Source organism: Chaetodon auriga, chromosome 6 (genome assembly GCF_051107435.1).
Source record: "Chaetodon auriga isolate fChaAug3 chromosome 6, fChaAug3.hap1, whole genome shotgun sequence".
Taxonomy (NCBI): domain Eukaryota; kingdom Metazoa; phylum Chordata; class Actinopteri; order Chaetodontiformes; family Chaetodontidae; genus Chaetodon; species Chaetodon auriga.
Window position 1 is genome coordinate 9,449,600 of NC_135079.1, and position 26,408 is coordinate 9,476,007.

At 42.1% G+C, this 26,408-nt stretch overlaps 1 protein-coding gene across 18 annotated transcripts in view; it reads right to left on the reverse strand.

The window, feature by feature from the left end:
* Positions 1-26,408, reverse strand: part of plekha5 (pleckstrin homology domain containing, family A member 5) — an 81,676-nt gene that overhangs the window by 42,149 nt on the left and 13,119 nt on the right. For 3 of the 18 annotated variants that reach the window (XM_076732462.1, XM_076732461.1, XM_076732457.1), the window contains exon 1: positions 4,061-4,480. The exons of the other annotated variants lie outside the window; for them this stretch is intronic. The gene's annotated coding sequence lies outside the window, so the exon portion shown is untranslated. Of the gene's footprint in view, positions 1-4,060; positions 4,481-26,408 lie in introns of those variants that run through there. 18 annotated transcript variants of the gene reach the window in all.

The following is a 26,408-nucleotide window of genomic DNA, read 5'->3' on the forward strand; positions in this document are numbered from 1 at the left end:
TTATCACAGGTCTCACAGTAGCTTAAGTGTGAACATTTTAGCACACATCACTCAGTAGGATCACACCCTTATTCTAGCAATGCTGTGCTAGTGAATTCATACCATCCTACTGAAACTAGACTGTGTGGTACACATTTCAGCTCTAGCTCAATTAGCCAGTTTTACACAACTGAACAAGTAATGTTTAACTCTACATTTTCACATGTGACTATTCAGTGACTTTTTGCTCGTAATGTCTTACACGTGATATCACACAGCAAAGCCAAATTTACAGGAGTTCAGCAGGAAAACTTAGTGGTCCCTTAAACAAATCCAACTGCAAATCAACAAACAGAGCCTTTCAGTGATAATTAATCCTCCTGTTAATGCTCAGAACTCTAATCCTATTACACAGTAAGGAACTTGGACACAACTTTGGACAAGGCTAGTGAGTGCTGATTAACGCTTTCACATTAGGTGAGTACTCTTAACTAGCATAAAAAAAAGGAGTTTGGCTGCAGTAGAAGTCCTCAATACCGCACGGACATTGACTGGAGGTATGAATAGCCCTCCTCACAAAAGCTGAGCTGAATAAGCAGAATAGGCAGTTTGTGAGTGGGCATGTGGAGGGCAGCAGGAGAAAAGACAAAAACGACAAAACAGGGGCTTTGCAGTCCCAAAGAGGCCACATGTATAGCAGCGCAGCAACATCAAGCCACAAAATGGCAATACCTGCACTAATGTATTATCATTAATTTATGTGGGTATATACACCTTTCAAGGAAAAATGGTGGAAACCCTGCACCACACCACAATCATTACAGAGAACACAGCCAGTAGCTGCAGCTGTGGGAGCTTTGACTTTCACCTTAGACCTTTTTACTTAACCACTGAAAACAGCTGCTCATTCGGGCAACAAATCTAATTTCTTTCACAAACAATTCAATTAGCAGCCCTCTCAAAGCAGCTGCGACTGTGTGTGCAAAGTGTGTCAAGGTGACACAGCTGAACGGGTGATTCAAGACGATTTCAGAGCCATGGAAACAAGCTGCCTTCTCGAGTAACTATAAAGCACTGATTGAAAGATGTGAAAATTTGTATTTGTGAAGAGAATTTAGGAAGTTAGTGCAGAAAAACTGCAGTGCAAAGTAGTCGTGGAAAACCAAGCTTCACTGTGACCCTCTGACCGGAGGGCCAGCACGTTACAACTGTTCCTCATCAGACAAAAGGGTTGGTTCCTTAAAGGTCTATTTATGAAACATAAATTCCAAACATTACATTAACCACACATCTAAAGTTTCTCAATCCACTTTGAGTGTCTGTAAAACTCCCCTTGTTAACCATTCAATGTTCAATTTCAGGCTTCATTAAAGACAACAGCAGGCTAGCTTTCAATGTGGCTTTCATGGCAGATAAAGTACATGGAAGAAATCCAAAGGCAGTCTGTCCAAAGTATCAAAAAACACAATAATGATATTTGTGTTTATGTTTCCTGTAAGTGGGGCAGAAATCACTTCCATACTGTGCAAATATGTAGGTCCACTGCAGGACAAAGAGCAGATGTGTAGCACCCAAAATAGTACTCAGACTCTTCTAATCAAGGTCATCTCCTTAAAGGAATAGATGGATGAAAAGCTGGGAAGCTGCAGGCAATTAGAAATATGACAAATGACATGATTAGACTACTGATTAATACTGTTAAAGATGTGCAAAAAGGACTTACATATTACCTTCAGCTTTGTTTCATACCATTACAGACTAAACTAGCTGTAAGAAGTGGGAAGTAACATTTGCTTTCAGGTGTTCATTCCTCTTTTTACCATTATAATGTAGTAAGGAGGCAAATTAACTGAGGAGCATTTGAAATCATGCAAAAGTCAGATTGTTTCTTTACAAAATGCTACACACACGAGCTAGTGTCATCACCACACTGAAACTGAAAATGTATGAACAGGCACGCTGCTGGCAGAATAATCATGAGAAACCAAGTTCAGAAAGCAGATATTGGAAGACAGCAACTTATACTCAGTTTCTCTGTAGCTCAGTAAAAGCACAAATACATGACAACAAATAAATTGGCTGAATATGTGAGTGGACACCTCTCTGCAGTTTTTACCATTTTACTGGTTTATCTCCAAGCATGAAATCAAATGCAGCTCCGCCCTCCTCTCTCCTTGATGCCTTCTTCTCAGAGAGCGCTGCGGCTGGTCCAGCAGCCAATAACAGGCCATCTGTACGTATCCATTACTGCTGACCTGCTCTTTAATGATAGCACTGTCTCCATATGCAATCTATTTGAATGGCCCATCTGAATAGATTTGTTTTCATTGAATATTACTTACACTTAACAGTCAAATTGAACTGTCTACCAGGTCTGCGAGAGCGGTGTAATAATGTGATGTAGAACCATATAGACTGGTAAAATGTCTTCCATGAGCAGAAGCTAGCTTGTGAGTGCAATGGTGTCTTGCAGTTAACTCAAGTGGTGGATGACAGAGCACTCCACCCCCAGGCTGAACACCACAACTAAATTCTGTCTGTAGGAAACATTGCAGAAACATCGATGATTCAAAGTCTGTAAGAAACACTCAACACCGAGGACGATGGTCACTGACTGAGCTCATAGGGAAAGTGAATAAGCACTTAGTGCAGCATAGCCGTCCATCCTCTCCCTGGGATAGTTTTAGTTAGACATTACAAACCAATGTGCTGCATGCAAACATCCACTTAGTAGTCAACCAATCAGACCATGACAGAAATACTTCAGTCGAAACATGAAAGATCCAGATGGTCTTCAGATTTCCCTTATTCTTATATAAAGACACAAAACAGCAGCCGGCTTTATAGATGATGTTTGTGCATGGTTTAAAACTACAAACGAGAGGTCACCAAAATAAGACAACTGCCGAGAAACGCGTCCCAAAATATAATGAAGAACAGGTTCAACTGCTGCTTGAGTGTTTCCAGGCATTCTGGGACAAACCACGAGATCAAAACGCAAATACAACAAAATACATGTTGCTTAGCAGATCTAGTGCTTGTGATCTGGTCTACACTTGTTATTAAAGAGGACACAGCCTACAGTAGGTCGCTGCAGGAGAGACAGTGGGCAATGCTATAATTATGGCTTAACTGACTGTGATTAACAGATAAAAGCTTTTAAAGATCATCCAGAACCACTGCTCAGTTCAGTACTGTCAGGAATAGAAAATACCATCTGATGCTAATGGAACGCAGTCATGGGGGACAAACAGGGGCTCTTCAGGGCTGATTACAGTGTGAAGTGATGGCCATCACTTCAGAAAAAATGGAAATGAAAATGCTATGTTGATAACTGCTAACAGAGCATCAAAATTGGCAGGACAGACATTCTGTTCTGATCGGCAATACATCTGCCTCAAAATCAGACAGCGCTGAAATTCAAGAGAATAACAAGACAAAATAGAAACTGGGAGAAAGTCAGAAGTATTTTCCCTCCAGGGGTTTGTTTTCTCTGCTCTGTCACTTGAAACTCCTCGGTCTGAGCTTTACAAGACCAGCAGAATATGAGTTTTGGGAACTATGAAAGATAAAAATCTAATATTTGAGATTTCATATTCCCAATTTCCTTTTGGCTTTGCGAGTCCAAAGTAGAGGAGGAAAGAGGTGCTTTTTAAATCAAACATACACAATTCTTTCGTCACCTCTAATGGAAAAGACCAAATATTATTGTTACTAAATGAGCAGACACCACACCACACACACCACAACATTAATAATACAGCATTTATACGGCGTTATGTGAACTCCAAGTATACAGAACCCTCTAACTTAATAACACAAAGGTGCCTTGACAAAACGATGACAAAGTCCAGCGCTAAAGACGCTGTTTGCACAAAGCACATGAAGCCATGTGAGAAACAAAACGCATCAGCTGCTTCTATCTGCAATACAGCACGCAATCACAGCGGCTGCATCTAAACAGCTTTCTCATAGCATTAACCATGAAACAACCGAAATTATCGCGTTAAGTGCAAACCTCACTCAACGTCCAGTCGCACATATCAAGCAGCACTGCAGGTTTTTTTTTTTTTTTACTCACAATGAAGAGCTTCCATAAAAACGTCCAGGCTGTGAAACAACCGCGCTGAGATCAAACGTGCAGAAAAACAAGTGACCGCTTTATCCAAACGTGAGCGTCAGATGTAACGACGTGAGAGTTTCTGGGTACTTTGAGGAAGCGTGCGTGTTGAAGTTCGCTCCGTCCGCTGCTTCGCTGCTGCACACCGGGAGCCCTCGCGCTGACTGCCGCGCCGCGTGCGACCGTAGTAGAGACACAGTGAAACCCGAGATGCGATGATGTCACGGTCCGGATGTAAAGCGAGCAAGGTGGCCCGTGGCGCTTTTATTATTCCCTCCCAGCACAATCACAAACCGAGCGAGCGGAGGACGCGCACACACATGCACAGGCCGAGAGCTGCCACAGCGGTGAAATTCATAAACGACCAGCGTACTTTCCTCTACAGAAGCCGCGCAGGATTTATTCGCTACATGCGATTTACTAATTTCCTCCACACGTCGAAGAAATGTGAAACGGCATGGAAAAATACGAGACTCTCCATAGCAGTCGAGGCATTATTGCAAAACCGCATGGAAGAACTGAAGTGACAGCATATCCCAGATTTAAAGTTGCTCCCTTGTTTATTTGGGGCCGTATCCAGGCAGGTCAATAATATGCACATAAATGATTTTGAGCTTCGGTTCCTCAGTGAGCTATGTTGTTTCTGGCATGTGCCTCCCTACATGTGAATGTGGGTAGCTGCACCTCCCTCAGCTCATTCTTCAGCAAGTCCTGACAAAGGGGTTTCTGGAAAAATGAACGATAGCTGCACGGGGCTTTAAAAGGCTCACCATGAAAGTGTTTTTGAATCATCCTGATAAAGCTTTGGTAAATCCGTTGCAAAACACTGTGGCCACCGTTCAGGGAATTGTAATACTGTATCTTAAGTTTGGTTTGCATTCCTGTCCATCCCAGTTACTGGAGCTATCTCGCTGAAGCCTGTTAGTTTCAATGGGATGAAGTGAGAGAAAGAACTGAATATCAAGTAGGTTCAGCAGGGAGCCTGCAGCTATTGGAGACATGAAAGCCCGGACAATGACCTCGACCCAAACCTAGAAGCCAAACAGCTCCTCCACTCATTAACCTGCTGAGTGTAGTCAGTGGAGCAGGAAGACACCAAGAGACAGTCCATACGCTCTTAGTGGCTTCTTTTCTGTCCCTGTTTCCTCCCTTTAGAGACATTTCAACATTTCTTAAGAGCATGCCGCTGCTCTCTCTCAAAGTCAGAGTTTTAACAAAAACCAAATACAAATTAAAAAAGGTTGAAAACACAGTATATAGGCATTATAGATATTAACACCACTGGTAACATGTGAACTACCTTGACCAGCCCCACGACATAAATAATGCATCATGCTTTCAGTATAAAGCCAGGGAGGGGGTTGGGGTGCATTAAAACATTCAGTCCTTCAGCTATCCTTGGTCCTCCAGGGAGGGTCTCCAATGCTGGAGCAAGGAGCCGAGGGATCTGGCTACCACCTGGGGCACAGAATGGACACCAAACCCCGAGAGAAAGCACAGAGAGAGAGAAAGATATGTTATTTAGTGACCTGATCTGAGATGAATCCATGACCAATGAGGAGCTTGTGCACCAACACCCACAAAAAAGGTGTCAGAGGGGAAAGTCAAAGCAAGCTGTTCAGCCATCTGTGTGTATGCGCGTGTGTGTGTGTGTGTGTGTGTGTGTTGCCACAGGAGAGATTTTTTTTTTTTTTGTGGGGGATAAGTGAATCAATGTTTGCTGTCAGCGCCTAAATCAAACAACAGTCTACTGTTCTAAAGAAAAATGATTTCCACCATCAAGCCCTTCACATTGTTAGAAAAAACAGGACTGGGTGGTTACACACAATACTGCATTAGTTCACTGGTTGTGTTTAACAACTGCGTTTTATCAAAGTAGTCTCCTAGACAGTGTGCTCCTAACTGCTCACTCATTGTAAGTCAGTCTGAGGACATCTGTGAGACGATTAAAAGGTAAATGTCACCATCGCAGCCACCGACCTCCCTGGATTACCCCAAGCATACATCTTCAGGCTGGTTTCAAAATCACAGATGCTGCAAGGTGTTTCACATTTTGGTGGCTCGTGGCTAAAAACGTCTTGTCTTGCGCATGTGAAATCAGACACGATCATCCCAGTAGCTGAGCATTTGTTCTGAGTGCAACTGCTTATATAAATCAGGAAACATGGCAAGCTCAGGTTTAATACTGGAAAAACCCCAAATCCTTACGCCAGTCCATCAGGCATTCAGTGGGAGTGGGAGACCCAACTACTGTTCCAAGACTCTGTTTAAGGGGGTTGCGGCTCTACAGTAACCATACCAAGGTCAAACAAACTGTCTCGTCTCAACCCAAAACTTAACTACACTCTATTTTATGGCCTCACACCATTAGGCTTTATGACGGGGTAAGGAAAACATGGTAAGACGGCTCATATCTGCTGATGTTATCGCAGCAGTTTGGCTCCACCGCTCCCGTCTAGCCGTCAAAGCTGAAGGTCTCGTAAAGTAACGATGCACTGTGTTTGAAGGTAGATACAGAGACTGAACAAAAGCCACACCTGCACAAAATAATGCACCACCCGCCTCAGTCACTGTTGCTCTGCCTCTCAAGCATAACACATATGGAGCTGACAGTAACAACCGTGCCGATTTACCATTAAAATCTGCGGTCATTTTTGAAACACCACGTCTCTGATTCCTCACGGAAGTAAACAAAAGCAGGCTTCTCATTGCTGGCCGTGGATTTTGTTGCCTAAAGTGATGACTCCCACAAGCAGATTTTTAAAGTGTAGTTGGCTAATCTAAGATAATGCTAATGCTTAAACTCTGTGAGTCAGTTGAGAAGTCCAACTGACGTTTCAATGTGACACATCTTTAAATAGGTAAAAGGGTTTTAAATATGTACTTGATGGCTGCGTACATGATATAATGCTGAAAGACTGAGGCTAAAGCTATGTCACTGGAGAAGCAACACAGAGATTAGATTTAGGCTATGTTTTATTAGTCCTATTTTCAAATAGTGTGTTTCACTTTTACAAGAGAGACGGAGTTGAGGATGTGAGGAATAAGTCATGAGTCTAGCGAGTGGTATCTACCACAAGTCTGGGAACTTCCCTAAAACATACAAAGAGCAGGAGTGAACTGCTATGATGCTCTATACTCTGATATAGTTGTGTCTTATCCTATAGTTGTATAACCCGACAAAATAAAGAGGAAAGCTAATAACGTGCCTTTGGGCAGAAGGCTTGGTTACTACTCTGTGGAGTAAGCTAGTTCGCCAGACATGCTTATATTTGCAGCTTATGTTAAAGGCAATAAAGACAAAGTTTAATCCATTCCTCACAAATTTGCTGTTGTGTTTAGGGTCTGTGAAAGACCGCATCCTCCAAACGCTTGAGATACTGAGTGCTGCTCTTCTAGAGCCTCATGCACATCACATCAACATGTAGAGAAATGCAAAGCCTGACAGGCCGGCTGGTGCCTAGTTACAGCTGCTAAGCTGTGATTGGACAGTTGTTCTTCAGAGGAGAGGTTGAGCGAAGGTTCAGTAGCCCTGCAATATATAATACTACCTTTGAAAAGGTTAAAATGTTGAGTCGCTGCTTAGACAGTATCAGGCAGGTGATGAGTCATCTCTGTGGTATGTGTTTCAGGCCACGGTTAGTTTAGATTTTATCATAAAGAGCATTATTTTGTGTCCCTTATATTTTGTCTACATAAAAATAAAGTATTTCATGCACAAAGTTTGACAAATCCAAAGTGAGAATAGCAGAGGTGTAATAACATGCTGCGCTAATTGATTTCCTGTTGTGCAATTGTTTCCACCTTTTATTCCATAAGCATTCATGTTGTGAATCTAACAAACAGCCATGTTGTGCTGTACAGTACAGGGCAACTCAGCCTATATGGCAGTCTATGGATGACGCAGAGACTAAAAAAGACACCTTTACATTGTACCAATTATCAATGAGCAATAGAGCGTTTCTTCTTAGCTACAGCTTGCTCTGGAGGCTTCATCCGGTTCTCAGCTGACAGATGCCGGGGAGAAGCTTTCAGACTCATTAACTGCCCACACAGAGTCAGAGAGAGACAGGAAGGGAGAGGGAATCGCTAAGTGTTCACATGTTCATCCACTCTCAGAGGATCCTCTTCTACCTGCCCACTCGCTCTCGTCTCTGGCTCTCTCCTCTTCCACCTACACTCCCACGCTCTCTCCTTTGTCACTGATTTGCAGGTTATTGCCTGCTGGTGCTCTGAACAGCTGCAGGTACGTACAGTGGCTGAAAGCAACAGTAGCCTAAGGTTGATGGTGAAGAAGACAGCCTGAATCAGAGCGTTTGCCAGCACTCTGCAGGGGCCTCTGTTCCGACTGAGCGACAGTGAAAGAATACCGCATGCATAAACAGTTCTGTTATACCAGCGTGTCTTCAGGGAGCCAGTGAGAAGATGAGCTGAAATGGCCACCCTTCTCTGTGCATTGGTGTGTGAGTATAAGGGGAAAGGGGGTGTCTCCTACTCCAGTAATTAGCTTTGTGTGTCAAATGGAGCTGAAAAACAACAATGGACACCAGGGTGCCTGAGCGGTCACATGCAGAGACACGAGACCAAGATAGTCACTCTAGTAACATCGGTGATTTGGAAATTACTTTGCAGAGGTCAAAATTACAATGAATATTAACTTCTGCCGATTAAGCCAAGAGATGACATGCATGCTAATACGTCATGTTTACTTGTGAAGTTAATTCCGGACTGACAGACGAGATAACTTGAAATACATTCAAATGACTTCTAGCTAATTTATGAAACACCACTGCATGCTCCAGGGGAGATACCAACGTGATTTCTAGAGAACAGAGCGGCAGAGAGAAGCCTCTCGAGCCGTTTCCATTTCTGTGATAGAGACACAGTTGTTGGGAATTGAGAAATCTCAGAACAAGGCAGGTTTTATCATCTGCCTTAACTACAGAGATGAAAGCACTTGTATCTGATGCTGAACTGAAAGTATTTCTCTCAAAACACCTGAACTTACTGTGAGCTCTGTATAAATTAAAAGGTCAGCCTACACAACTCTTACATTGTTTTTTAATGTTTTATTGATCTGTCAATAACTGTGAACATTCCTTCGCAGTGCACAGAATATAAAGATGCTAAGAACTGATAGGCAAGGGCACTCAACAGTTTCATCCATGACTCATTTCCAAATACCTATTTGGGAGGATATAATGAATGGAAAATGTGTTTACACTGGCACACTGAAGAAGAAACTAATTGGAAAAAGATCAAAAAGAACATGGCTAATTTTGCAGAGGCTAGCAAAATGGACCAATCAATGAGGAAGTCAAACTCACAGTCCCCCCAGGCTGCCAGGAAGTTGAGGAGAGCTGAATCCTCTCATGAATTACAGCACCCCACTGACCATAATTACATGAGCAGGCTCGGAAATCAGTGTGCTACTGATACTCTGAAAATGTAAAATCGAAAGGCTGTTTCTAGGATCTGTCTCACACAAGCACAAGAGCAGATATGATCATTGGAGGCACAGGCAGTGTGCAGTCCTGGGATCATAACAGTGATCAAGCAAAATAGTGGGAGGGAAATTAGGCCTGCAGATCAGTAAGCGCAGAGGAGTGTTTTTCAAGCATGATGTCCCTGGTGACTGACATCACAGAAGGTCAGCATTGAACAGTGGGGTCGAACAGACTCGCTTGACTGCACAGGCTGCTTTGTGAGCCTTGGCAGCACTGACAGTCACAAATTCCAAAGTTTGCAAGTCAAAACACCAAGAGCAATGCACTCTAGCATGAGCCCTCAACCAGCCCAGCCCCCTTCAACACAACTCAGCCAAATCATGACTGCTTGCTGACCAGGCTTGACTTTCTTTTTCCAGTATCAGCAAAGGATACAGAGGCTCCCAACTCCACTTATACAGAATGTATTTATAGAGCCTTTACATCTCGGATCCTACAGCTGGAAGCATCAGCCTGACAACTTTGTGTTTACAACACTGGGGCAACCAAACACAGAGGTAATTATTTGGTTATGAATAATTTATAGCTAAACTGTTCACGATAAACACAAAAACCTTTGGGTAGGCACGGCATCAATCTGTGGGGCTTCAGTTTTGCAGAATGATGAGGAAAGTATGTTACAATGAGTCCTGTGAAAAACCAGAGGGTCGTCACTTTTTATTCAACATTCCAACATTTACTTAAACATGGGGAAGAAAATGACAGTGATCCAGTAGAGGGCACAATTAGCTTGGCCTAGTGCATGCCCGATACACCAATCAGTAAACTAAGCTAGCAATGTTATGTTGTTTGCTAAGACAATAGAGCGCACTAGTGAACAAAGCAACTAAGAAACTGTGTTTGGAAGTATTTTGGGTTCTACACTGTTGATGGAAGGGTAACTCGCGAAGATAAGGCTGTTGGTCGACTACAAAGCAGCTGTCCTACTCTGCAAGACAGCAAACCCGAAGACTCACCTGCTAGCTTTCGACCGAAGTGAGGCATTGGCGCTACTGTGCTACTGACACACTGAAAACGTGAGCGGAGCAGCGTCAAGTGTACAACCTCGTCTGACTGCATACTATTTACAACACTCCTTGCAGAAGCTTGTAAAAATGGCATCACCAATAAGCATGATTTATATGCATAATATTATATTATATACAAGCCATTCAGTAAAGTTAATAAAATAACAATAGTGACAGCTCTAGCAAACAACACTAGCTAGTTAGTGCTCTATACCATTGCCCCTTATATCACACTTAGCCACAGTGTCCACAAATTATCTTCCCCCATTTTTCCTGCAGACATTATCTAATTCCCCTTTTTACATAAACACAGACATGCAAATTAAACCTGAGTCAGCGATTCATATGAACATTTTAACATGCACCACCTGACCTGATAACACTGCTGTTTCTGTCAGAGATGGGAATTTATGATTGACATTTAACCAACATTTAAGACAACACAAGCATGCAGACAAAGAACTGAAACTGAGGTCGTATTTGGTAGTGTGCATGTTACTCTGTGTACTTCTGTGGGTTTGCAGTCATGTACAAAGTCAAGACTGAACAGTAATGAAAAGAGATTAACCTGTGAAACAGTATTATGTAACGGGAAAAACCAAACATTCAGTGGACCAATTCAATAGATATGTTATATGAAATGGGCGTATGAGAACACAATGGTGGCTGACTTCCTACAGTCACAGTAAACATAATGCTGGGAGATGCAGAGCATAATGAGAAAATCACAGACTTTGGACTTAAGTCGTCTAATGAGAGGATTGCAAACCTCACCACACGGTTAGCTAAAGACACTACTGTGGCACAACAATGTACAGTCTATGTAAACAACACAAGCCAAAACTAGCATAACTCTGATTGCATGACAAACCATGACATCTTATTCAAACTGGTACAACCCTAATTATAAAAACAATATAGAAAACACAGAGACCCTTTAATACCCATTCACACTTCTTCAAGGTAAATGCAAGCTGAGCTATAACTTTAGCCTCACTCATTTTCAGCCGCCACACTGGGCACATAAAAGGATGCACACAGTTCATTGTGAGCTTAATGATTGTATCAACTCTTGTCTTTGGGTGTAATGAATCTGTTGGAAGTGGATAATGTAGGCCATGGTGCTGATTTGATGGAGCCAATAACAGCAACCCCATCCACATACACTGGGAGCCTCCATCCATAACCATCTGCAAAACTGATGATTATACAGCAGTGGGGAAGCACAACGCAGCATGTATCATCGCCCATTCTATCAGCTCATTTCCCTCCTGAGATTAAGTTGTCGTTTTAGATTGATTACGGAGAAGCCTTCGGATGCAGAATCAGTTTCTGCCGTACAAATGTCGACTATATACAGTACAGCAATAAAGCTAAGACAAACTTTATGGTATGAATGTAATCAACTCTGCTCCACCACACTTGAGGCAATGTGGGTCTGCATGTAGTAACAGATTTGTTACGTATCCATTCACAAAATTACGCTAATCTCCCTTCTAAAGAACCATAACTGTATTTTCTCAGTGAATGACTCAAGATCTACATCAGATTTCCATTCATCACAGCCAGCAGAACAATTTACTGGCTGCAAAGGCCCCTTTTTCCTTTCAGGACTACTTCCTTCATTGCTGAGGAATTGAGTGAAAACTGTCTATTCAGCTCAACTGTTCAAGTGGATTTTATGACACTCGCTTATTTGAAGACCAAGCTAATTGCCTAAATGCATATGAATGGGGACAAAGAAGAGAGACGCTGAAGAATTTCTTTAGAATCATTTAGTCACAGCCCCAGAAGTGCTTCAACAGGTGCAACACGTCTGAGAAAGAGGGACAGGGTGACAGTATCAGAGGCAGTGTGAGGTACTGCAGCAATGGCCATCAGCTGTATGCAACTACATGTAATTAGCAAGTGCACTGTGACGACCCTGTTCCTCTGCCTGCTGTCCAAGTTTTTTCTTTGCACTTGAGCCACTTTCAGAAATTTAGTTGAGTTGGGAGTCACCTGGCCTGCTATTACCCACCTGGGTTGGTCAGGGTATTTAAGCTGGCTCCTCATTCTGTCTCTTTCTCTCTCGCACATCATCACCTCTTGCTTGTTTTACTTCTTCATTGATTTTCCAACACAATACTGCATATCCACTCAACAAGAGTGGCATTGCAATGTAATGCCAAACACTGCAGGATTTACTGCTTTCCTTTGTCTTATGAGAAAGCGAATTGATTATCTTTGGATTTTGAATTGTTGGCACAACAAGATAAGCAATTTGTCAGCTGTATGAAATTGTGATGATGTGTTTTTTCACTATTTTCCTTTTTCATAGATCAAAAGATTAGCTGATTAAACTGCGACATAATTAGCAGAAAATCCATAATGAACACAACAACAATAGTGAAACATAGCTGAAGCCCTAAAATAAAATATTGGCTACATCCTTTCCATCCGGTGTGGGTCCCCCTATGTGTTTAACTCATTGAGCCTGTGCTGTGACAGACCCACAGAGAGAGAGAGAAATGTGATGGTAGTCGTAGAACAGCGTTTTGATCCACTACCTAGCCTTCAGCAGTGCTGAGCATGCTCAGTAGGCCAGCCAGAGGGCCAGGCTCCTGCTTTGGCCTACTTCTGATAAAACCAATAATGTCATGGAAAGTTTCTCTGCAGTGATTGTGTGTGTGTGTGTATGTATATGTGTGTCAATCTCACAGACAGTGTGTGACGGAGAGGAGTGTGTGTGCCCTCAATATAGGAGCAAAATCCAATATCATCAACCGCAGCCACAAACAAATAACACCACCCCCTCTGGTGATGGCGCTTATTGATCCATCTATCATCCAGAAGTTTAACAGGCAGAGATACGGACATACTGTACTTGGAGGAAAAGCCACAAGCAAAATTGCAGCCAAAGGAAAAATACTTGTGAGCTTGAGAGAATGGCAGTCTTTAACTGACACTGTAATGAAATGCAGTAAAGGATCTGCTAAGCTCTAGTTCCTCCAGTCCCCGGGCAAAGATAGCTGCTAGCGTGAGCAGAGAGACGGGGCAGCACTGCCTCACTCGACATCGGTCCAACTGATTATAGAAAAGATGACCAACAGAAGTGGGTCAGCCATGAGAGCGACAGAACAAGATACTCCGAGAGACAGAAAGAGAGGGAAAGTGAGAGCCAGGGGGACAGCTCGTGTAAATGTGAGTGTGCGACTTCAAGAAACTGTGTTTGGAAATTAGAACGAGGGAGATTTGTGCAGTAATCAGTTGTTTACCCCTAAAAGAAGCAGCACCTGTAATCATGCAGGGTGATGTTTACTGCGACATGAGTGTTACCTTACAAACACATGTACATTTGTTGATGACAATCATAATTTTTTCAGGCCAGTTTTGTTTCTTGCCAGATGAGCTCCCTGACAGCAAGCTTAAAAACAGTCATCATGTGCGGTGGATTGTCAAATATTATCGTCTTCAGGCTGCGGGAAAGTAAACAGCAGATGACTAAACAAACACTGTGGAGAGCACATATTGCAGTTCTTCGTTACAGTTTCAGTCATGTGATGTAGGAATGCCATACAGCATCTAAAGTTACCTCATCAGATGTACAGCCCACTTTTGTGCTACCTATCTCACTGTTACCTTTGCTCTGCTCGGTGCATAATATGTATCAAGTAAACCAAGCAAAACTGCACAGCAAAGATGAGCAATTGATAAAACCTTACAGAAGAAGTTCTGAACACAAAACTTGCCACAAACTTCTGGCAGACACAACAACAGACAAATCAGACGTCACGCTGAAAGCTGAATCCGAGAATAAATGGATTGGCTACGGCTTCAAAACTCCAACCTGACTGCTGTCTCATCAGAAAGCCTTATCCAAGTCAACAGATGTGCACAGAGAAGCAGCGGTGAACTGGGAAAACACAAAGGCTGCAGACATGACTGAGTCACACTCACAGGGACTCGTGCATTTCATTTTGCTGTCACCAAATCTGAACATGTTACTTATAGGTGGATTAGCATGTTCATGTAATTGCAATAATGACATCTGAGACATTTGGTAATTACTGTCAGCTGGTTTCAAAATAGTGCAGTGCTAATTCACTACTACCTCATTAGCACTTGAGTGGCACTGTGTGCCTACAGGCTATTTTAGCGAAAGGTACAAATATACTCAGCATGTTGTATGTCAAAAAGAAAGCATGGAGGTCATAGAATTTACTTGGGTTTTCGCATTTTTATTTTTATATCTGTCCAACTCCATCTGAAGTGGATTAGCTAGGGGACAATCTCCCCTCGCTCTACTCCTCCTGTCTACTGACAATCACACAAGCTCTGCAGAGAAAAACACACACATATAGGGAAAAGAAACTCTTCTGTCTTGGAAATGCACTGATTGTGGTGTGACCTCTCCTGTTTAGGCCTACTAATGCCGTTGCTGTTAAGGCTTGTAAGTGCACCTGGTTGGTGCCGATGTCACTGGGTGCCGCATTGGTTTCGATCATTTTGACAGACTACGTCAATAACAACGAGCTTCATCCACACAAGGCTCTCGTTCTGCTGGTGAAAAAAATCCAAAACCTGAGCTCTGTTTTCTGGGCAAGAAGAAAATAAAATAAAAATAGGGTAATGTGTTGTTTCACATATTTTCAATTGACAAATTTAACCCACCCCCCACCCGACCCCACCCTGGTCCAGTGTTGGAAACACTGTGTTTGTTGTGCTGTTTCACATTTTACGTACGTACATTTTACCAGGTTATTCAGGTATTCTTTGAATTAACTTTAAATCGTGGAAAGTATTTCAATGTGATTAAATGGCTTTCTTACAGCATTAAGCAAATCTGCTGGATCAACGTAATTTATTTGGTTTGGATCAACTTCATTTACTAATGTAATTTTAATTCTGTAAAATTGGTTGTAGCAACCCTATCAGATTACATCGGACCCAACCCTGTAAATAAGTTGAATCAACGTTAATAAATCAAGCTGACCCATCCCGAGCATATTAAGTTGGACCAACAGAATTGCTTAAAGCTGAAAGAAAGCCCTTTAATCATGTGGAAATACCTCCCATGATTGAATTAAGTTCATTCAAAGAGCTATTTTTTATACAGAGAGAGAATAAAGTGCATCCCAGACTACAACCCCGCTGAACTTTCCCACATCCTGATTTGACATTCTATTATAACACCCCGTTAATCCATATTTGAAATGGGGCCAATCAATGCCACTCTAAAACAACGACTGGGCGTGTACAGGGGAAGGCACAGCTGACAAATTGAGGACAGCTTTCAGTGCTGGGCAGTCAACTGAGTTAGTGACTCAATCCGATGGGAGTTTGGCACGTTCGTTTTTCTTTCCTCTTGTCATCTTCCCTCATATTCCTCATTCAGATCAACAAAGTCTATTTCTGACTTTATAGCATGAAGTAAATTTGTAATGCTTTGAATCTGGAGGATTGACTCATCAGAGGGAGAGGCCAAATTCTTTATCCCACTTACAGGGAGTGTCTCTTCTAAGTTCACCCGCTGCTGTTTTTGTAGGTGCAGCTGCATTACTGAAATCCTCAGAGCAAAAGAACAACAAGCTACTTCTGTCTGGGGTTCAAATCCTGGTTCTTTACAGCTTAACACGCCTACAACCGAGCTCCCAGGTCCAGCTTAATCATGATAATTGCGAGGGGATGATATTGTTTCAGATAAACAGGCTCCATGAAAATCTGTTGCAAATTTTTCAGCTGCAGCTCCCTCCTGGTTAAACCGCTCTGACCAACAGCTGCATGTGTCAGGTGCAGAGTTATAAGGGGTCACAAAGGCACTATATCAACATCATGACAGGCACATAGATTATAAGAGGGGAGGGAATTACTTGGAAAGACAGGAGAGAGAGAGAGAGAGAGACAGAGTCAGTTAGGTGAATGGTTTAACCACGCTGTGTGAACTGCAAAAACAGCAACATAGCTGCAAGCGGAAATTCACGGGTTTAAGGCCTTTTGCACTCAACAGAGGGAAGCAGCTAAATCAGTTAAAATTCAATCCACGAGCGGCAATGAGCATGTTTTAGGCTGCACAAAGTTGAGCAAAGACACTTCAACTAGTTCAGTTCTGTTTAAACAAGTCATGAGACTAATCACACACTTGTTTCATCATCACAAAGCCAGCAGCATTTCAATAATTGCACACTCAAAGGTCGGTCATTTGTCCCTCCTTCGTCAGATTTCATCCATCATGGCAGACTATTATGGTACAAGAGGCTTTTTTTTTGTAAAGCGCACTGAGCTGGACTTATGTCCAATTTCAAGTCAATCAGACTTACGGTGTGGGGGGCGTGCCCTTTACAGAACTGCATTTTTGGGCCTTAATTACAGTGCCACCATGTGGCCAATGGGGCCTTGCTTTCTTGGGAAACACTTGCACATCATTTCCAGTAATTTGGCCGAGGTTCATGTTTCCAGCTAATTTCAGCTCTCGGCAATTTGGACCGCTGGAGCAGACATCAAATAATAGTAATAATAATAATAATGCACTAGCATTAACATGATGAGGCTCTGACCCTTCAGGGCTTGAACCCTAATACATTACAAATGCTGCCCGCTTTTCCTGAAGGGAAGGTGGAACAAAGAAGAACTGCAAAACAGATTCAACAAAAACTGTTTGTGCAGTAGCATGGGACACATGCACAGGGCTATTTCCATAAAAATAGAGTTAGCACCTGTGTCAGAAGCAGCGAACAGTAAGACAGTAGGATGAAATGTTCCCTGTTGGGCACCACACTCTGACTGTAAACACCTCAAGGTGAAATACACCCAGTCATCCTCCTACTCTTGGCAGAGGCAAGGCCTTTTATTTTCTAAGTGAAACATGCATTTAAGTGCCACTTACCTGGATAGATGATGCAAGAAGCATGCAAAGTGGGGGCGAGGAGGCAGAGAAAAAGGAAAAAAGAAAATGTGTTGTTAATAAGAGTTAAAACACTGTCTGTGTAAAGCCCTCCTCTCACATTCATTTGCACAGACTCTGCAAAAGACTTATGTTTTCCAATGGAGTAAAATTTCTAATTCTACTCACAGAGATGCTATATGTCATGGCCAAAATCCAACACTGCCCTCCAATGGCTAAAATCATTAGCTACACAAAATATCTGCAGAGCAGTGCAAAATATGGCAAACATATAACAATATAATCACATGAATCCTATAAGAATGGGTACCAGAACTACTGGAAATTACCTCAATGCAACAAGAAACTGTTTCTTTTAACCAAGAGTGTGCAACCGCAAAAAAAAATGATATGAACGCTGTTTACAGTTTACTGGGACCAGCTTCTAAGACACAATCCTGACGCTATCTGTGAGATAAAATACCACTTTGAAATGAAGTGGACCCTCCACTGAATCCCTTCAAGTTTCCACCATCAAGTAGAATTTTGTAAATAGGTGCAACATAATAGCCACGTTGTGCTACATTGAGGCCCTCTGCTGGGTAAAAGCAGTAATTACACTTGGTTAGCAAAATCACTAATCACATGCAGGCTGACATCTGGTCTTAATCTCAATTATTTCTCACTTTCAGAAGCACAGTCAGCTACCCTATAGCTGGAAAAGGATGCAAAGAAAAGCGCTTGATGAGATGAGCAAAGGAACGCATGCAGGCATAAACAATGAGCCCCGCATGACAGGAGGCATTGGACGATCTGAGTAAATCTATGCATATTCATCAAAGAAATCACAAAGAGAGAGATTTGTGAGCACAGCTGCTTTACTGTTAAGACTCGTCTATGTTTAGGAGAGAAGCCCTCCAAACAGACAGACACAAATCCAAAGCAGAAATGAGTCATTTTTTTCTCTCAACTACCTTTTCCCTCACATGCAAATATCCACAGCAGTGTCTTGCCTACTTTCATCCATGTGAGTGCACACTCATCCTGACATTAAATGCAAAAATCTTCCCATTTTTCATTATTGTCAAAAGTACAAATTCCAGTTCAGCAGCACTTGACATATGCAGACATTGCTTACCTCTATGAATTATGATATTAAGCAACATGCAAACATGCTGGTTTATTGAGGGACTTTTTTTGCCTGGACAAATGCAAACCAAATCATAAAAGCAAAAGCAATTTGGGATGCTGTTGTTGCATCAGACAGGACTATAAATTACAGGCCACATTAACATTCTGAGCTGAACCTGTGGAAAATTTTTAAGTTTTGTCTTTACACGATCATATTTTCATGCATTTTCAGCTCCCACAGAGATTATTCAGATCAAAGAATAGATATATGTTTAAAACTCAATCAGACAATGACAGAAACTAAACCCTGATCAAAGACTAGTCTACACTTAATTTTTGAAAATATCTTCAATCAAATGAGGAAACCTCAAAACAATTCAGTTCAAAGTGCCTTTCATCTCTCTGCTGCACATGAAGATGAGCAGCCCATTCTGCTAATGGCTTCACTGGAGGAAAATAAAACAACAGAGTGTCTCACAGAGACAATCAGACACACACACATACGCAAGTAGGCATTGTCAAAAAAAAAAAAAAGTGCTCTCATGAGGACCTCCAAATAACATCTATTCATTCTTCCATCATGTCTCCACTCCAGGTGCAAGCAGAGTATCATCACATCATTTCACCAGCAGGCTCCCTCCAGCTACTTTTCTGGGATCCCCAGGTGCCCCCAAACCAATCTGAACATGTGGCCTCTCCACTGAGTCACAGGGTCCGCACATAAGTCTCTTTTCAGTCATCCGTTCCAAAAAGAGGTTACCCGGGCTTGGGTGACCCAGCAGACCTGAGTGATTAATCATGCCTGAGTCACCTGAAATTGCTCAATACAGAGTGAATCGACTGCTCAACTCCAAGGTCCAGCAGGGTCACAATACTCCTCACCCTGTCATGAAATGTGATACAAGCTATGATGATGTTATTTCTGACCAGAGACGGAGGTATCAAGAGGTATCAAGATGTGCTCTCTCTCTCTCTCTCTCTCTCTCTCTTTATCCCACAGTCACACAAAACAATCACATCACAGCATCCTCTGAACAAAACCAGCAGTCAAGCCCACAATCCCTCTTACAATCACAAGCCCATAGACACCTCCAACTGGGACATCTGTTTGCTTTGTAAAATAATGGGATACACCACCTTTTCAGAGGCAGAAAAATGGTCTTATATGTAAAGATGTTGGATCTTATTCTGACTCCATCCCACTCAGCAAGAAAACAATATAATTTCAGTGGGAGGTAACAGGCAAATGAAGCCAAAAAATGAAAACAATAGAGAGACTCTTACTCTGCAGGTCTCAGCTGTTCCTTCATATATTCATCATCAATATCACAAATAAAGAGAGGTGCTGCCACGTTGGCAGTGTGGAAAGACCAAATGGCTTGCAGCCCCCGGTGTTTCCCTGCCTGTCTTAATCTTACATTTTCAGCATATCACCATGCTGTAAATGTCAGCTTAACTAAGTATGTGTATAGTGAAGCAACCACAGCTAGTCCTGACTGATCAGTGATGGCTACTAGCAGCAGCTTAGCAAAGGTTAGCTAGGTTTTAATTAGAGCTGTGGACACTTCCAACCTATTCAGTTATTGTTAATGGATTAATTTTACATTAAGAAACTGGATAGGTGAAAAGATGGCAGTCTTGGCACACATTAAAGCTCAAATAAGCACAAAGGCATGTACTGCCTTTTCCTGTGCAACTGCTAAGAGAAGGGCCACACTTCAGACAGGAGATAACAGCTAAGCTAATAGCCATCTTTTCCCTCAGGTCAAACATGTCTTGCATGAAAAACAGTAGAATAAACTTGAACATGAGTCTTTTTTGCAGTAAAGCACAATGTCAGAAAAAAGGACACATAAAAATCAGACTGAAACCCCTCTTAACTCCATTCCGTCTCCATTCATTACAGCACAGTTGATTAGAGTACTGCAGTAGACCAAGGGAAGCCCTCGTCTCACACACCCACAGCATCTCCTGCCAGATACCTTGGGGAACTGTGACATGGGCCTTTTCCAAATACAAAACACATGTAAACAGCCTTAGCAGAGTTCGATGACTCATGGATAATCAGAATCATCTTCAGTGTAGTTTTATATAGGGTAAAAGCAGCTAAGAGTAAGGAAAAATAAGTGTGTGAGAAGTGTCCATTAATCACAGCATTAGGAGTGAAGAGAGTGAGACGGAAAGGGGACAAATCCTGCAGACAGAACATGAACTTGTTCCCAATAGACCCTGATTGATTTCCCCGACAGTATCAACTAGCCCAAGTGTAAAATGAGGTATTTAAAAGGGCAGAGGAATTCAGTTCAGTTTCTAGAAAATCTCTGAGGCATAAGGAAACCATTGTATAAGCAAGTACCAGCTTGAAACACTTCAAATGCTGTCTTAAAAGAAAACAAACAAATAAAAAAAACTCAGTTCCAGTGAAAAAGAAATGTCATACCTTGTTAGGTCACAGAAGAACAGAAGAGAAGCTCTGCAGCGGTGAAGAGAAATTTAGCTTCCTTTAATGTTTCTGTAGCGTCCTTTACAACACTCACTACCGCACCTTATCACATACTAGGAAACAAGCATACGAGCCACAGACACACAGGTCTGTCAACAAAAACACAGGGAGGCTAGTTGCATTGCTGAAATGTTCTTTGAATTGGTACACTCACCTTGAGCAATGGTGTGATTATTGTTTATTATAGTGATTTCGTACCTCTGTGCATGTTGCTCCTTCAGTATGGGTGGTGACTGTTTAAGATTACATGAAAACCACATACATGCAAAAGCAGCAACAGGGCCACTCTGAGTTTGCGACAGGAGAGAGATAATATTAGTTACTGATTTCCTGTCCTCTGAACATGTGCAGCATGAAGACTGACCAAGCCTGTTGTTGATTTATCATAATGCCTCATGTCTGTTCTCATGTTGTTCCGCATGCTTTTTCCCTGACAGTGACCAGACAACAATGGTACTCCTTTAGTCAACAAAATAAAGCTCCCGTCTCAGTAGACACACTAATCTCCCCAAGTGTTAGTTATTACTGGTGATGTCACATCAGGTCACACCATCAGTCAGTGCATTCATCCAGGAGGGACATGAAGGCTTGTTTAAACTGCGGCACACCTTTTTACTTCTAATCTTTTGTATGGAGGGAAGTCATAAGTCTGTGATTGAGGTTCATAATGTACATCCATGACATTTCACATTAACACCAATGATTAATGCGCAATTAGCAAGAAACGCCGCGGCTTAGCAACACATGCTAACGCCCAAAACCACACTGCACTGAGTTGAGGTGTACTTAGCCCGTTTTTAAAACTGTGTGCAGTGTTGCATTGAGACGTGGGAGTATACGAATGACAAGCTGGTCACACATACCTCTCTCATCTCCCCCTGAGGAAAGCTCTCAATCTATGAGTCTATTCGTACCTCATTACTAGGACAGCTCTGTTAACATTGCTGGAACACAACCAACACCCTCCTGGCTCGACATGACCACTGGGCTTTAACTAAAGACCAGTTCATGCTTCAAGAGCAACAGTAAGAGCCAGACTGAATGAGTTACAAGGCTGTAATTGTTGTGCTTTGGAGTCATGCACTACCTGAAATCTGACGCGGCGTACTAAAGCACCTCTGTCCAGGTTTGACTTTCCAGGTTTCAGGTGTGTGAAGGCAACAAGAAACATGAACACCAAGGTACGCTTATATCAGAGTCTGTGTCTCTCACACATCTCACAATCAGTAACCGTACTGGCTGAATTCATCCAAAATCGGCTGACATTCAGAAAAGAAACCAATTTAAACATCCAACAACTGCAAGCAACACAAGCAACAGCATTTCAGCTTTGATGTATCTTATTAAAATGCTGCTTTGGAGTCACAGTTGACTACTATCTTTAGGTTTTTATGTACACCAGCTTTGGCTTTCGATCTAACAATCAGATATTTTCTAACACAGTTGCTCATCTTTGGTACTGATGATTCAGTTGGGAGAGTTTCATGCTCAACCAAGCCCCAGAAGAGCTCCGACTGCCAGTCACCTGAAAAATGAACTAAACTTTTACTGAATGCTCATGATAACTGTTCCCACTTCACAACTATATTGCTGGCGTGTGGACATAATTTCAGTCCTTTCAGCTTCCTGTTTTCCTTTTCCTCTTTTTGGATTATTTGAGGGAAAGTATCAAGCCACACTTAATATCGCCATTATACCCCGGCCCTTTTGCCAATAAAGAAATAGTAAAAAATCAATTCTGCATTATTCAAACACACTGCTGAAGACTTAAAGCTGGAAGACAAATCTACCCAAAAATATAACAATTCCTATCAAGCACTGTCCTGACTTGGTTTCTAAATAAAATTAATAAACATGTTTTTTTAAGAATACTGCCATTTTGACTGTAGGTAGGGTGAAGCCAATTTCAAGCCTGGCAGTGAGCCAGCCTCAACTGTGCTTTAGTTCTTGGCAAAGAGCAAACTTCTTGTGTACACATTTACTCTGTCACACTGAATGACTAATAAGCCTTCCTCCTCCATAAATAAACAATGAAAACAAATAGGCAGAGAGGCAAATCCAACAGCTCAGAAGATCTTGCAGTCCACTTATGGCTTGTTCCAAAACACTATGCAGAAACTTCCTATTGATTTGGGGAAGATTTCAGATTCTTCAGACAAACAGATGCCAGTCTGTCGCATCAAGGACCAGAGCCCGCATTCATCAAGCATTTCAAAATCACTCCTAGAAATCATGCACTTCAAGTCTGACTAGGACTAAAAATACTCAGAGATATTCATGAGGCTTCCTACAGACTCACTAAGGAGCAGAAGTTTTCCTTTGAGAGCGAATGACATCACTGTTATACAAAACTGAGCTAAATTAAATTAAAGATGGCGTCCTGTGTTTTACTGTGATGCTGTAGATTCAAGACATTCAAAAGACCAACTGGCTGTTGGATGATCTGATGCAGAAAAAAAATAAATAAATAAATAACGGAGAAAATAGCATTACTTGTGATGCACGATGCATTTATGTATCTTGTGGGTGTACAAACAAAACAGTAAAACATGCATTTTTAATTTTGTGCTAGAACTGTCATGAATTGGACCAAAAGCACTAATCAACCAAAAGAGCCACAGACAGAAGCGTTCAAACACAGAGACACATACACGGCGTATCATAATCATAGACAGTATGCTAAGTGCACGAAGCCTCTGGATCTGAAGCCAATGCAGAAGTTCTTTAAACCTGCATTCTTTCTTATGGGCAAGAGCGGGCGACTCCACTGGTTACAAAAGAAGCAGGATTGTATGTAAGCTTATGAGAAAATGACCCTACTTCTCACCTGATTTATTAGCTCATTAAACAGTTTCCTAGTGAGATGATGGTCTGAATCGCTGGTTTCAGGTCTTTTTCAATACAGTATGATGTTCATTTTGTAAATTATGGTCCCATTTACAGTAAAATAGATAAAGCAGGGTATGCTTTATGGCATGGCTATCCTGTGATTGACACATTCACAAGTTCTTAAATCCAATCAGAACAGAGGCAAAGCAGCCAGCAGGCTTCAAAACAGCAACCTTCAAAACAATGGGTGACATCACGGTGACTCCGTTCATCCGCTCGTCATCATATTCTATCCATCTATCATTTTCACAACTGATTAATCTGTTGATTATTGCTTCTAAAAATAAATTAACTGTTTCGTGTGTAAAACATTGGAAAACAGTGAAAAATCACAATACGATGGAGCCCAGAGTGACTTCATCAAACATCTTTTTTTGTCAGTCCAAAACCTAAAAATATTCAGTTTACCATAATCTAAGACTGAGAGGCAGATCACTGTCACATTTGAGTGCCTGAACCTCCAATTTTTTGGCATTTTTGCTTGAAAAAGAACTGAAACGATTAACTGGTTGTCAAAATACTCAGTCAATCAATTAATGGACTCACCGTTGCAGTTCTAATCGCAACATATAATTTTTGTCCTCATTTCAAAAGAATGTGATTTAAGCACAGTATGTTGACTGGTTTTTAGTATCCTAGAAAAAAAACATCGATTACATCTGCACTCTTAACACGCAGTGAGTTGTGCTGATCCTGCCAGTGCACTTCATCTGATCTGAAGTCCATCTTACGCTGGTGCAAACAAATCAAATTCATATCATGGCTTGTCTCTCTACCATTGTGACATTTATATCAGTTTCTTTTTCCCACCCCTACATTCAAACACCACACCACCCACTGACTCAATAAGGGCCATCATCAGTGCAGTGACAGGCAGTAATAAAGCTGTCACACAGCAAAGACGTCTTGAAATGGTCTCTCTGCTAAATCCCACTACCTTAGACAAGAAGCACAGGGGAAGAGACGTCGCAATCGTAGCATCACGGCTGAGAGTGCATTTATCTGGATCACCAGCAGAGGTCTTACCGTGAAAAACAGTGGGCTGCCTCTCATCCAGTGAGGAGGAGGAATGCCTGCACACAAGTTTGTGAATAGCAGCACAGAGGTGGGAAGGCTGCATTTATCCTTGAGCAAGTAGGGCTGATATTTAAAACAGACTCTTGACTTCCAGAGACATTCATCCCTACTGCTGCAGAAACATATTGCAGAGGGCTGACAGCTGATTAGACTGATGGATCACTAGGTGGTGCAGCCATTACTACAGTTATGAAGCCCCTGTCAGCTTACTCCACTGTAGCCTCATCTCTCACACTCTCACACACCCTCTAACTGAAACTGAAGGCAGGCTGCACAGAGCTGATATGCACTGTGAAAGGAGGGATGGATTGATTTCATTTCATCGACTCCTTAAAGGTAACCTATGGAGTTTTTACCCACTTGTGTCAAGGCAGAGTCATGTTTTGATGAGTAAGTCACCGTATTGTTTGTATTCTGAGGTGTGCCAGGATGCGCGTGCAAGTGCACAAGCACAAGAACGGGGTGAGGTGATACAGATTTCAGCGGGTGTAGTAACAGTCGATGTTAGTAATGTGCTGTAAAAGGTCAAACTCCATTGTAAAAGGAGAAGGGCAAAGAAAACAATGTAGTCAATTCAGGATTCAAACTATGAAGAGCAAAGACTCTGCCAGTGTTGAAAGGTGGGAAAGCTGGGAAATTAACATAAAGATAAAAACACTGCATGTAAGAAATATATTAAAAGTGTTGTTTACAAAGTGGATTCTGACAATGTGGGCAAACTGCTTCCTAAAATGTTGGCTCTTCACTAAAACAAAAACAACACAGGCTAACTCGGATTGTGACAAACATCCGAAGTGAAAGTTTGGGGTAAGGCTATGTACAGTACCCAGCCATGCTATTCTCTTCAGCTATCTATGAATCACCTGACCTCGAACAGACGGCTCGGACTCTGGGAAGCAGGAAGCACGCAGTGCCTCCAAGGCACCAATTTAGATCAAGGGATGTGCATTTAGCAGTTTGTTTTTTCCAGGGTTTTGTGTTTACTGGACAAACAGCTAGTGTTCATTTGCAGTGAGGGACAACCTCAGCTTTCTCCGACTCTCACCACATTACGGCACATTCTTCTTACGGTAACTCCAGTGATGGCATTAAGCTTGTGAGAAACACAATTGTACAATATCAATCACAGCAGGTATACATTACTCAATGAGAGACTTGGCACGGAGTTCAAATATTTGTTCAAGCAGGGACGGCCAGATACTGGGACAGAGCGTGGGAGAGGACTCTGACAGCAGAGGAGTCACTACCCAACAGTTGAGCAATAAATGCAGTGTATTTACCGATCACTGCCACCCTCCCTGCCCCTGAAAGAGGCCCTAATCTCCAGCAAAGA